The sequence below is a fragment of the Pinus tabuliformis genome, chromosome 6, assembly GCF_031772625.1.
Source record: "Pinus tabuliformis cultivar Carrire ecotype Pingquan chromosome 6, CPIR1, whole genome shotgun sequence".
NCBI classification, from domain to species: domain Eukaryota; kingdom Viridiplantae; phylum Streptophyta; class Pinopsida; order Pinales; family Pinaceae; genus Pinus; species Pinus tabuliformis.
In genome coordinates, this window is record NC_142292.1 from 202,894,427 (window position 1) to 202,908,923 (window position 14,497).

The window sequence follows — 14,497 nt, forward strand, 5'->3', positions numbered from 1 at the left end:
ACATCTTTGTATGTACCGATCTGCATTTCAACATTACATTGCTCTGTCACAATGACTTGATGCCCCTTCCGTAACCAAGACACTCTATAGGGTGTAGGATGTACCTTCCTTTCTAAACCAAGCTTATCCACCATCTTTGTGGACACAATATTGTCAGTGCTCCCACTGTCTATTATTATCTTACAACACTTGCCTTTTGATTTAACGGTGGTTCTGAACAAGTTCTTTCTTTGTGCAGGTTCTCTAGCCTCTTTTTCTGCTCTAAGAAAATTTCTTCTAAATAGTAGTGTTGGGTAGTGGAGGTCCCGTGTAATAGTTTTGGGTCTTGTTAGAAAATTATATATTACGGAGCAATGGAACACATAAAATATTGCAGAAATATAAACACAGAAAACGCATAAAACAAGAGAGACACAGATATACGTGGTTCACCCAGTTTGGGCTACGTCCACGGAGAAACAACCAATCCTTCCTTTTATATTATCTAGAAAACTGAAGAGATACAACCTACAGCAGATCCATTGTAACACCCTCTTTGCTCTCAATCTCCTCTCTCTTCCTCACTTAGAATACAAATATGCATAGACGCAATACAATTCCCTTATATATAATGAGTGGTTTCCTTTTAGGTAAAAAAAAACCCTAAATTAAACATAACTTCTACCGTCAGATCATTTGCCTAATGAATGGCTCAGATTGACTAGAAATTACTAGACTTTTACAAGGCAATTTTACATCTATTTTTAGCTTTAGGGGCGCTGCCCCCGAACCCCCGTTGGGGGACTGCTGGCCCCCGGACCCCCCAACTAGGGTGGATTAGCCCCCACGGAGGGGGGATAATTCCCCCCCGTGTGTAGGGTGTATAGTCTTCGTAGGGTATACATCTGGCTAAAACCTTGAGTACAGAAGATACTCAGGCTCCACACCCAACAATCTCCCACTTGGAGACTGATTATAGCAACTCCACCACTGCTTCATTTGCTAGACAATAACTCCACTTTGGACCTAGTTGTTTCTCATCTTCTTCATCATACTTGAAGACCAATTGAAACTGAGCAAATTCTAAGTTTCTCCCTGGTTATAACTTTTGCTAACATATCTGCAAGATTCTGGCTAGTGTGTATCTTTTCTAGCTTCAACTGTCCATCTTCCAATGCTGGCTGTATGAAATGGTACTTGAGCTGTATATGTTTAGTCTTGGAATGAAATGCAGAGTTCTTTGCAAGATGTATGGCAGTCTGGCTATCACTGCATAACTTTCCAAACTTCTGCTTCTTGCCCAATTCATCCAGAAACCTTTGTAACCAAATCATTTCTTTACTAGCCTCTGTAGCAGCAACATACTTTGCTTCTGTTGTTGAAAGTGCAACAACACTTTGGATTTTTGAAACCCAACTAACAGCTGTTCCACCTATAGTAAACACATACCCTATTGTGCTCCTCCTGTTATCTCTATCACTTGCCATATCTACATCAACATATCCCTGTAGAGCAATGTTTGAACCACCAAAGCATAATGCTTGATTTGTGGTACCTCTCAAATACCTGAGAATCCACTTCACTGCCATCCAATGTTCTTTTCCTGGATTGTTTATGTACCTACTTACAACTCCCACTGCATGTGCAATATCAGGCCTTGTGCAGACCATTGCATACATTAAGCTTCCAACTATTGATGCATATGGAAATTTAGACATATGAGCCATTTCTTCTTGAGTCTTGGGACATGCCTCCTTACTTAATTTGAAATGTCTAGCCAAAGGTATACTAACTGGTTTTTCATTCTACATATTAAACCTTTTCAACACCTTTTCTATGTACTCACTTTGAGACAATGTTAATTTGTGATTCTTCTTGTCTCTAGTTATTCTCATACCAAGGATTTGTTTTGCAACACCCAAATCCTTCATTGCAAATGGGTTTGTCAATTTCCTTTTGAGCACATTTATTTCCTGCATGTTAGAACCTGCAACAAGCATGTCATATACATACAATAACAATATAATAGAGCTGCCATCATTTTTCCTTTTGAGATAAACACAATGATCAAAGTGACATCTAGTATAACCTTGTTCAGACATAAACCTATCAAATTTTAGATACCACTACCTTAGAGCCTGTTTTAAGCCATACAAGCTCTTATTCAACCTGCACACTAGTTTCTCCTTCCCTTTTACCACATATCCTTGTGGCGTTGCATATATATCTCTTCCTCCAAATCCCCATGGAGAAAGGTTGTCTTTACATATAACTGCTCAAGATGCAAATCTTCATCTACTACTAGACTTAAAATAGTTCTGATTGAAGTCATTTTAACAACAGGAGAAAATATTTCATCAAAATCAATACCTTTCTTCTGTGCAAAACCCTTCACCACAAGTCTAGCTTTATACCTCTGTTTTCCTCCATCTTCTTCCTTCAGCCTGTAAACCCATTTATTCTGCAATGCTGTTTTACCTGCTGGCAGCCTGACTAAGTCCCAAGTCTAGTTACATGCTAAGGAGTCCATCTCTTCTTTCATGGCTTGCTCCCACTTCTTCCTGGTTTCTACCTGCACTGCTTCTTCATAACATTCTGGTTCACCAGAATCAATCAACAATACATAATAAAATGAAGGAGAGTATCGTTCAGGGGGTCTACTTATCCTGGTAGATCTTCTAACACCACTTTCAGGTGTTTGAAGTGCTTGTTGCTGTTGTGGTTGTTGTTCTGGTTGTTGATCATTATGATTTTCAGGCACCATCACTTTTCCTGTGATATCGTCAAGCACTGTGTATTCTCTATTTTCTTTTTCTTGTTTCTTTTCCTGCAACTGATTCTTATACACGACCTTTTCATTGAATATTGCATCTCTGCTCCTAATGATTTTGTGATTTTCATAATCATATAAGCGATAACAAAAATCATTAACACCATATCCAATCAAGGTACATTTCTTTGATTTTGCCTCAAGCTTTGTTCTATTTTCTTTGTTAATGTGGACAAAAGCTTCACAGCCAAAAGTCTTTAAAAAATTAGTTTACCTTTTCACCTGTCCATGCCTCCTCTGGAATACCACCATTCAAGGAACTTGAAGGCCCTCTGTTTATTATATAAACAATAGTATCTACAACATCTGCCCAAAATTGTAAAGGCAATCCTGCATGCAATCTCATGCACCTTGCATGCTCCATGATTGTCCTGTTCATCCTTTCTGACACACCATTTTCTTGTGGTGTTCCTGGAACTACCTTCTCTTTGCGAATTCCATTCCCTAAACAGTACCTATCAAACTCTTTTCTGCAATATTGACCTCCATTATCTGATCTGAGACACTTCAACCTTTTCCCTGTCTCATTTTCATCCGAAGCTTTCCATTTCATGAAAGTATCAAATACATCAGATTTATTTAGAATACAATAAATCCAGGTTTTTCTGGTTGTATCATCAATAAAAGTAACATAATAACGAGAGCCACCAAGAGATGATACCTGAGCAGGTCTCCATACATCTATATGCACAAGCTCTAATTTTTCACTCTTCTTTTCTTTCCCAACTCTAAGGAATCTAACTCTCTTCTGTTTTCCATAAACATAATTCTCACAGAATTTTAAATCAACATGCTTCAAACCTGGTAACAAATTTCTTAAGTAAAGAATCTACATCCCCTTCTCACTCATGTGCCCGAGCCTATGATTCCACAATGCCGTATCTTCTCCTGTAGAGGTTAAAGCATTAACAGAATTAGAAATACCATTGCATAAATACAATGTACCGACCTTTTCTCCTTTCGCTATTACCAGGGATCCTTTAGTGACCTTCCAGGTTTTATCTTGGAAAGTAGTTACGCAACCTTCACCTCCTAACTACCCTATTGAAATCACTTTTTTCTTCAAATCTGGAACATGCCTTACCTTCTTCTATAGCCATTGATTTCCATTTTGCTGGTTTATGAAAACTGTACCCATTCCAACGATTTTATAGGGTTTATCATCACCCAATCGAACTTGTCCAAAGTCTCCTTGAACATAATCATGAAAATATTTCTTATCAAGTGTGGTGTGGAATGAGACCCCTGAATCTACCACCCAGGCATCAATAATATTTTCTAATGAAAGAATCAAAGCATCTTGCAACACATCACATGTTACATTTGCTTCATGATTAGTTTCTTGCTACGCATCTCCTTCTTTTCCCTTCAGAGACTTGCAGTCTTTCTTTAGGTGTCCTTTCTTCCCGCATTTCCAGCACACTATCCCTAATCTAGACTTGGATCTGCCTTTTCTTGACTTACTGCGATATCCTGGGCTCTTTCCTCTTTCCATTTTTCTTCCCCTAGCCTCTGCAATCAAAGCATTACCTGATGTCTCACCAAAGCTTTTCTGTCGCATTTCCTCTCTAAGGATTGCACCAACAACATCATCAAAATTTAAAGTACTAGATCCAGAGACAGAGTTACTAACAGCCATAGCTAAACCATTCCAACTTTCTGGCAATGAGCACAGAAATAACAAAGCCCTAACTTCATCATCAAAATTTACCCCTACAGAACTTAACTAACTTGTAACTGTATTAAAATCATTTAAATGATCTGCAACAGATCCACCTTCTGACATCTTCATATTAAATAAATGCTTCATAAGAAATACCTTATTTGAGGCCGAGGGTTTTTCATACAGTTTGGCCAATGCCGAAATTAAACCCTGTTTTGTCATTTCCTTTGAAATATTAAACGCTACCAACACCGTTAGGCACAGCCGTATTGTTCCAAGTGCCTTTCTGTCTAGAATATCCCATTCTGTGTCTATCATACTCATCGGCTTCTTTTTCTTTCCGCTCAAAGGTAGGTACATATCTCTCTGATACAGATAATATTCCATATGCATCTTCCACAGCTGGTAATTTTGGCCGTTGAATTTTTCGACCCTAAACCTACCATCTTCTGCCATTTCTCCCACTCGAACTAGGAACCCTTCTCTGTTGCGATTTTATCAGCCAAATAGACCTTTGGCTTTGATAACAGTTGTTATAAAATTATATATTACGGAGCAATGGAACACATAAAATATTACAGAAATATAAACATAGAAAACACATAAAACAAGAGAGACACAGATATACGTGGTTCACCTAGTTTGGGCTACGTCCACGGAGAAACAAACCAGTCCTTCCTTTTATATTATCTAGCAAACTGAAGAGATACAACCTACAACAAATCTGTTATAACACCCTCTTTGCTCTCAATCTCCTCTCTCTTCCTCACTCAGAATACAGATATGCATAGACACAATACAATTCCCTCATATATAATGAGGGGTTGCCTTATAGGGCAAAAAAAACCCTAAATTAAACATAATTTCTACAGTCAAATCATCCACCTAATGAACGGCCCAGATTGACTAGAAATTACTATACTTTTACAAGGAAATTTTACATCTATTTTTAGCTTCGGGGGCACTGCCCCCGAACCCCCGCCGGGGAACCACTGGCCCCCGGACCCTACAACTGGGGGGGATTAGCCCCCCTGGACCCTCGCGAGGGGGACAAGTCCCCCCCATGTGTAAGGGCATACAGTCTTCCTGGGGTATACATCTGAATGAAACCTTGAGTACAGAAGATAATCAGGCTCGACACCCAACAAGTCTGATAGCCTAGAAAGTAGGATAAAAATATTATAAACCTCCGAAGTATGTGGAGCGCAAAATGTAAACGGTCAAGTCAAAGGGTTGTCTGCCCAAGAAATAATATAAAATAACAGGAAGTAAGTCAGTCTACGGAACATAGGAAGGTATAAATAGAGCGTGTCTCTATGAGGGAAAGGCAATTCATTTTAGGTATGCTTTTGGATCTGAATTGTAATGGGTTTTTGAGGGGAGCACTCTGAAAGCATCTATAAGTCTGAGTCGGGGATTTGGGTAGTGGATAGAGTCTCTGTAGCTATGTGCATAGAGGCCTGGAAGATTCTGCAACTGTGTGCACGGACCCCTGCAACTGAGTGCGCAGGGCAGATTTGGATGTATTGGTGATAAGTAGAAATAAAGATAAGTTTCTTCTGCAAAATCTGTGTTACGAGCTGAGTTATCACGAATCTGAATGTATGAATGATTGATATAAATTTTTAATCTATGTGCATATGTTAATGTTATAGATATATGTGACTCTAAGTGTATTCTAAGTATGCAAACTGGTTAAATCTGTTAAATGTTTTCATAAAGACCTTTCTGAGTAGATCTGAGTTACAATACTCCATCAAGTAGATTAGATTTGTCAACGGTGCGATCATAGAAAGTTAAAATCATTTTGGGTCCGAATCTGTGCGAATATAGAGTAGCGCGAGGCTATTGAGCAGCATGCGATACCTTCAAACCGCATCCAGACATCCCAAGGTTGTAGAAACCTGGTTCCAGCACCCTCCCTTGCTACCTTGGGTGAGAGCTCAGTCTGCGCTCGGCGAATTGTTGCCGAAAGGGCCAATAGCTGTGGGATTTTCTTGGCCAAATAATTCTTCTGAACCTGGGTCAAGTCCATATAAGCCAACAAATGGTTCTGTTACCCATATCGGGATCTGCCTAGGGGGTGTCTGGTGTGAAACGTGGGGACTCTAAAGAGAAGAAAATTGAAGGATTGAAGGGACTAGGAATAGTAGTAGTTCAAGGGTAACAATGACGAGCGCAATCTAGTTACCGGTATTCAAAGGAGCAGGAGGCAAAGACCCGGAACAATTCTAGTTCGTGGTAACATCAGTATGGAACGCACAGCGAATCGCGGATGATAATATCAGAAAGGCTACTTTAGTCAGCGCACTGTAGGACCGAGCACTGACATGGTACATAAAGTACTCAACCGATCACCCAATGACGGGGATAACAGAAATCCAGACAGAATTGAAGAAGGAGTTTAGTTGGCCAAATTCAGAAACACAATCGATTATAGGGTTCAAAGAGATCGCAATGATGCCTGGTGAAACCCCGTGGGATTTGGACCAAAGACTGAAAAGTACTATTCGCAAGGCTAACATGACATTGACGGATGTGCAACACTGTGCTTGGTTTATGGCATCCTTAACACCACATCTGAGGACGGCTTTATCACAACAGAAGATCTCAACCCAGGCCAAAGCACTAGAGACAACGATGAGGTTACACGAAACTCCGTTACAAGACCCGAGGTTGGGAGTTCAGCAAATCCAAGCACAGATCCAAAATTTGTGTTTGGAAATGAAGAAGTTAAAACAAGAACAGGTACCGCGACTGGAAGTCTGGGAGGAAGTATGGTGTATAAAGTGTAGAAGCCAAGGACACGATAAAGATCACTGCCCGGCCTTAATGAATTTTATGGCTACAAGGGGACCAACACTATTATGACCAGAGGCACAGGCAGGACCGAGCACCACAGCTCCGCTCTGGTGCGCAATCTATCAGGTGGGAGGAAAGCACAACACTGATAACTGTCATCTATTACCAAAATACAACCAAACCCCCCAGCAGCTATTTTGCAACTTTTGCAGGTCGGTGGGCCATGAGGAAAGAGACTATCGTAGCTACCAATTGTTAATGGACCAGTCACCTCTTTACAGAATGAAGACTAAGGTGCGACGACAGGATCCAGCTGCGACGATTGCGCGAGGTGGGTTCCATAGCCGAGGAACAGGATGGGGCAGAATGGGGTCAGGTAGGGGTCACAGGTAGCTAATTTGCTACAGCTGCAGGGGTCTAGGACATTACGCGTGGGATTGTACCAACCCCACTAGAATTTTGTGCAGTTTTTGTGAGCAATTCGATCATGAACTAATAGATTGTCCTATGCTGATAGCACAGATTCGTGAAAAAAAGGCAGTGCAACCAACAACAACCCAGAACATGGAAATGATGAGGTCTGAACCATGCAAGGAAGATCCCAAAGTCAACATGGTACTAAGAAGTGGCATGGCCACAGGACTAGATAGAAGGAGCTTAAGTAAGGAAGATGCAGGGGTGGATAAAGAGACATAGCTAGAAGCTTAGGAGAGCTTCGCGGGAGTCTCTACCCCAAGTAGTAGGGATCAGCCTGAGCCGGTCAAGGATCCCTCGGTGATAACTACCTTTTTAGAGACATGTATAACATTGCTTCATGACAACAGGGCAGTTAAAAGCTTACAGAAACTGATGAATAGATGTGCAGGATGGAGTGAACCTTGCATAGTTCGGAAGTTGGGAAGACATGCGTTGCAGACAGGGAGAGAAATGCAACTAACAACATAGATCGGCGAGTATGAAATGGATTAGGTCATTCTGGATCTAGGCTTAGATGCCAACATACTACCTAAATAGACTTGGGATCACATGGGTAAGCCTATGCTACAATGGTCCCCTATCCAACTGTGGATGGCAAATCAGCAGAAAGCGCTGCCCATGGGAAGGCTGCAAGGAGTTACGATAGACCTTGACGGCGCAAGTACTCAAATGGACTTTGAAATTATTGAGCTAATGGATGAAAGTACGCCCTATCCTACATTGTTAGAAATATACTGGGCCATCGACATGAATAGGGTTATTAATTCAAAGAAGCAGACAATGCTATTTGAAACAAAGTCAATCCGTGTAGTCATTCCACTAGATCCGGCTAAAGGACAGCGCTACACTGAACCTGTGCGTAACAGAGAAAGCGATGGCGACGTAGATTGTAGCTACCGAATGTCTGCACAAAGGCGAGAATGGGTCAAGGCAATGGAGGATAGAAGAATGTCATGAAGCTATGGAGAATCCTGCACTTCCGAGTCAGATGAGGAAGACGAGCGGTGGCGTAATAGGTTGAATGAAGTGACCACGCTACATTGAAACATGGTGACTAAATCTCTATACTGCATGAGGGCCCAGGATCGTGAAATGCCAACATATGATGGGCTGACAATAATAGATGAATTCCTAACCAAATTTGAAGTTGTAGTACCAGATCACCCACGGTTTGATGCGATGAGGTGGGCATTCCGCGTGACGCCTCCGTGATGGTGGGGAACACATGAAGGGACTTTCGAAGATTGGTGCGCCTACAGACATATGATGAAGATCATATTTGGGAAGTCAGAATTACACCTAACAGAGAAATATGATGGATGTGATGACCCTCGCATGCACCTTACCAGATGGATTAAAGCCTACGGAGAAGAACCTTAGCCAGAATGGGTGCACTTATTTTATCACACCCTGGATGTCATTCCTAGAAACTAGTATACTGAAGCAGAGCTCTAGCATGAGACAGGTGAGTGGGATATCTTGCGTGAAGGGTTTTTGTCAACATTCCTCTTTGAAGATCAACGGATGGATCCTGTGGACGATGCGTTACGGCTGGTAAAGGCAGCCATTTTCAAGATGCCACTGGAACCAAAAGAAACTGCGTAGCCCGACTGGTCGCATCAACTGAGCCAGGCTCTTGAATACTATAATGTCCAGGTAGAAGATGATGAGGATGATCTGTGAAACGTTAATATTTCAGAATCAGAGGGGAGCCATGAGGTCCGCCCGAAATCAAAGATCCAGATATCACGGTGTCATTGAAAATGAGACAAGTCAATATCGAAATAGAAGATGAACCGAAGTATGCAATGCTTGGGGACTATTGGGACAATGCCACAGTGGAGAAGGTCATCGAATTTCTTCGTGAATATCAAGACTTATTCCCAACAAAAATCACGGAGCTAAAAGGGATCCTTGGAGACCTGGGAATGATGAAGATGACGTTGAAGTTAGACATGAAACCAGTTAAGCAGTGACCCTACCGATTGAACCCAAAATATAAAGCAAAGTTCTGCAAAGAACTGGACAAGATGTTGGTAGCAGGAATCATTGAACTAGTCAAGGAGTCTGACTGGGTAAGTCTGATGGTTGTGCAGGAGAAGAAACAGAAGGGTGAGATTCGTATTTGCATGGATCTCAGGAAGCTTAATGATGCCTGTGTTAACGATCCATTTCCAACTCCGTTTACAAATGAGGTACTGGAAAATGTGAGGGGAAGGAAACTTACTTCTTCATGGATGGGTTCTCAAGATACCATCAGATCAATATCGCACCAGAGGACAAGAGTAAAACAACCTTCGCCACTGAATGGGGTTGCTTTCAGTACACGGTGATGCCCTTTGGACTGAAGAATGTGCCGACGATATTTTCATGAATAGTGGTAGTGGCATTCAAATAATTTATACACAAGTTCTTAGAGGTCTATCTTGATGATTTGACTGTGTTTGGATTGGTTAAAAAGCACGTAGCAAGTTTATGGTTGATGCTGGATACCTGCCGCTGACACCAGATTGCGCTAAACTTAAAGAAGTGTACTTTCCTTGTCCCATTTAGGAACCTGTTGGACCATGTGGTCTATAAGCAAGGCCTGATGGTGGATCCGGCAAATATCATCATCATACTCAATCTGCAAGCACTGCAAAGTGTCAAACAACTATGTGCCACACTAGGACACATGGGCTACTATCGGAAGTTCATCAAAAGCTACGCCTAGATCACAACTCCAATGGAACAATTGCTGAAGAAGGATGCTACTTATTGCTGGAATGAGGAATGCAACAAAAGTTTGGAGACACTCAAGGAAAAGATGGCATCAGCCCCTATATTGGTCTTTCCGAAATGGGACGTTGAGTTTCATGTGCATGTCGACGCGTCGTGTATCACGCTGGGGGCGGTACTTACTCAACCAGGAGTAGAGGGAATTGACCACCCAATTGCATTCACAAGTCACCGGTTGTCAAAAGCTGAGAAGAATTACTCCACTACCGAGCGCGAGGGATTAGCGATGGTATACGTTCTTCAAAAATTCTACCACTATCTTCTTGGAGGCCACTTTAAGATGTATACCGATCACTCGATGTTAAAATACCTAGTGAACAAGTCTGTGTTGGGGGGGGGGTGCATTTGTAGATGGTTACTATTATTCCAGGAGTATGACTTTGAGGTCATTGTAAAGTTGGGACATCTAAACGTAGGCCCTGATCACCTATCCCGAATTGAGACCGACAAAGAACCCACAAATCTAGAGGATGGGCTCCTGGATACACAACTATATGCGGTGCGCATAGCAGATGGTCACTTTGAGGATATAATCCATTTCTTAGCTACATGAATCGTGTCGTATGGATATTTTGTTCAGCAGAAGAAGGAATTGGTGATACGCGCAACTAACTTCACCGTGATTGTAGGACACCTCTACAAAATGGGCAATGATGAAATATTGCATAGGTATGTCCCAGAGTTCGAACGAGGACAGATCTTGGACAAAGCACATGGGGGGTTGCTGGCAGACATTATGTAGTTCGTGCCACAACCCAAAAGATTCTTCGTGCATGATATGGTGCCCACGTTGCATCAGGATTCGAAAGCATACTGCCAAGCCTGCGATGTATGCCAATAAACAGGGAAACCATCGTGGAGAGATAAAGTTCCACTCTAGCCACAAATGATGCTACAGCCATTCAAGAAGTGGGCAATCGACTTCGTAGGACCCATCGAGCCACGGGGAAGACAGGTGCATGTTATATCATCACTGCGATAGATTATTTGACCCAATGGGTAGAAGCATAGCCGATTAAGGATTGCACAGCTGCAACAGCTGCGAAGTCTTTGTTCGAGAACGTACTGACAAGGTTTGGCTGTCCCAAAATTCTCATGAGCATTCGGGGAACGCATTTCTTGAATGAAACGATCAGTGCACTCACTGAGGAATTCCAAATATATCATCAGCAGAGTATGCCATACCACCCGCAAGCGAATGGGACCATTGAGGCATTCAACAAAATCTTGGAAACAATGTTGACCAAGGTCTGTAATGCGTGATGAAATTACTGGGACTTGCGCATCCCTGCTATGCTATGGGAATACCAAACCACGTGCAAGAATTTGATGGGCCAAACACCTTTTCGGTTAGTCTATGGAAAGGAGGCCATTATGCCTATGGAATATATTGTTCCTAGTCTGTGGATCACAACAATCATAGGTATGGCAGACTGCGGGGCTTTGGAGGAAAGGCTCGCGCAGCTAGAGGAACTAGAGGAGGAATGGTTTTTGGCCGGATTCCATCAACAAGTACAGAAACAGCGTGAGAAAGCACGGCATGACCGCCATATCAAGGTGCGAACCTTCAAGGAGAACGATCTAGTATTATTATACGACAGTAAGTTCGAGAAATTCCCTGGCAAACTCTGAATGCATTGGTTAGGACCCTATATCGTCAAAGAAGTTACCGATGGGGGTGCGGTTCATCTTGCCAAACTTAATGGAGACCCCTTCCTAGGCTGAGTGAATGGTAGTCACCTGAAGCTCTATACGGGTGGGTCAGCAGCCTGACTAACTGTTTGTAGGACAGTCTCACCACTCCAGCCAGTTGAAAGAGAGCACGGGATGGTAAAGCAGTCTGGGGGAAAGCGGTGTGAGTGCTAGGATACGCGTCGATCTGGCCCATCACCAAGATCGCGGTCACACAGTCTGAAGTACATGGCTACGTTGCTACGAGCAAAGGTGACCGTTCATGTCACTATTCACGACAAGATGTCTACATTATGGTGATAGGGAGCAGGTGGCAGGCAGTTAAGAGAAGGAGTATGAGCCAGATACGGAACGAACTGCCATAGATTTTACATGAGGACACTTGAACAGGTGGGAATCAGTGAAATAAAAATTTGAATCGCTTATAAATCACTGAGGGGCATCCATCGGGCAAACTACACTTCTGGAAAACATATGCTGGGTATCAAAATGGTGTTGTTCATTATCTCTACATAAGGAATAAGCTCGACGGTGTTTCTATGGTCGTTGAAGCAGTAGGACTCTCCAAGGAGCATGGTGTTGATAGCTGCGAGCGTCCCGCAGACTGCAGCAACAACAGTAGGGGAGGTATTAGAAAAGAGGAGACACGAAGCAAAATTGGTCCGGATGCCATAGCCCCGCATGGGGGAAGGCCAACGCACTACAACAATATAGAGAAATGATGGAAAGATGGAGACCTAGGGTAGAAACAAAGTTAATAAGTCGTCTCTGACGGACCTTGAGGATTGGGATCTCGCAGACAGTAGCACAGGTCTTGCAAATTTGCAACACAAGCTACCATAGACAGTGCGAAGAGGAGATACGAAGGCCGGAAATGACTGTGGTGGTACAATAAGGTCTCGTATGCGGCTTCCCCGCTAGAGCTAAAATCCTAGGAAGAGGTGTTCTATGTTAACCAAGAAGAGAAGAATGAGCATTATCAGTCGTAAGGATGGGTAGAAACAACGAAGCAGGAACCGGACGAAGCGTTGTAGGAAACAATGAAGAAGAAGTAGGATGATGAGTGTCACTCAGAGGCAGGTGAACCGTGAAGCCACGGTAGTGCATTTCGCCACACCAATGAGTGACTTGGGATGAGTCATGATGATTGTGTTGGGGGACTATTGGGTAGCGGAGGTCTCGTGTAACAGTTTTGGGTCTTATAGCCTAGAAAGTAGGATAAAAAATATTGTAAACCTCCGAAGTATGCAGAGCGCAAACTGTAAACGGTCGAGTCAAAGGGTTCTCCGCCCAAGAAATAATATAAAAGAATAGGAAGTAAGTCGGTCTGCGGACCATAGGAAGGTATACATAGATCACGACTCTATGAGGGAAAGGCAATTCATTTTGGGTATGATTTTGGATCTGAATTATAATGGGTTTTTGAGGGGAGCACTCTGAAAGCGTCTTTAAGTCTAAGTCGGGGATTTGGGTAGTGGATAGAGGCTCTACAGCTGTGTGTGCAAAGGCCTGGAAGAGTCCGCAGGTGTGTGTGTGGACCCCTGCAACTAAGTGTGCAAGGTGTATTTGGTTGTATTAGTGATAAGTGGAAATAAAGATAAGTTTCTTCTACAAATTCTATGTTACAAGCTGAGTTATCATGAATCTGACTGTATGAATGATTGATATAACTGTTTAATCTATGTGCATATGCTAATGTTATAGATATATGTGAATCTAAGTGTATTCTAAGTATGCAAACTGGTTAAATCTATTAAATTTTTTCTTAAAGACCCTTCTGAGTAGATCTGAGTTACAATACTCCATCAAGTAGATTAGATCTGTCAACAGCACGATCATAGAAAGTTAAAATCATTCTAGGTCCGAATCTATGCGAATACAGAGCAACACGAGGCTACTGAGGCATGCGATACCTCCAGAAAACATCTAGACATCCCAAGGGTGCGGAAACCTGGTTCCAGCACCCTCCCCTGCTACCTCGGGTGAGACCTCAGTCCATGCTCCACGAACTGTTGCCGAAAGGGCTGGTAGCTACGGGATTTGCTTGGCTAAATAATTCTTCCGAACTTGGGTTAGGCCCATATAAGCCAACAAGTAGTGATTCACCTTCTTCAAGGGGTTCTTCTTTCTCCACAAGTCGAGATGGTTCTGGCTTTGCCTTAGCCACATTTTCACCCCTCTGGCTTGCTGATTTGTTATGAGGATAGTCGCATGACATGTGTCGCCATTCTCCATAGGTATAACACATAACATCTCTCCCTCACCCTCTTCCTTTG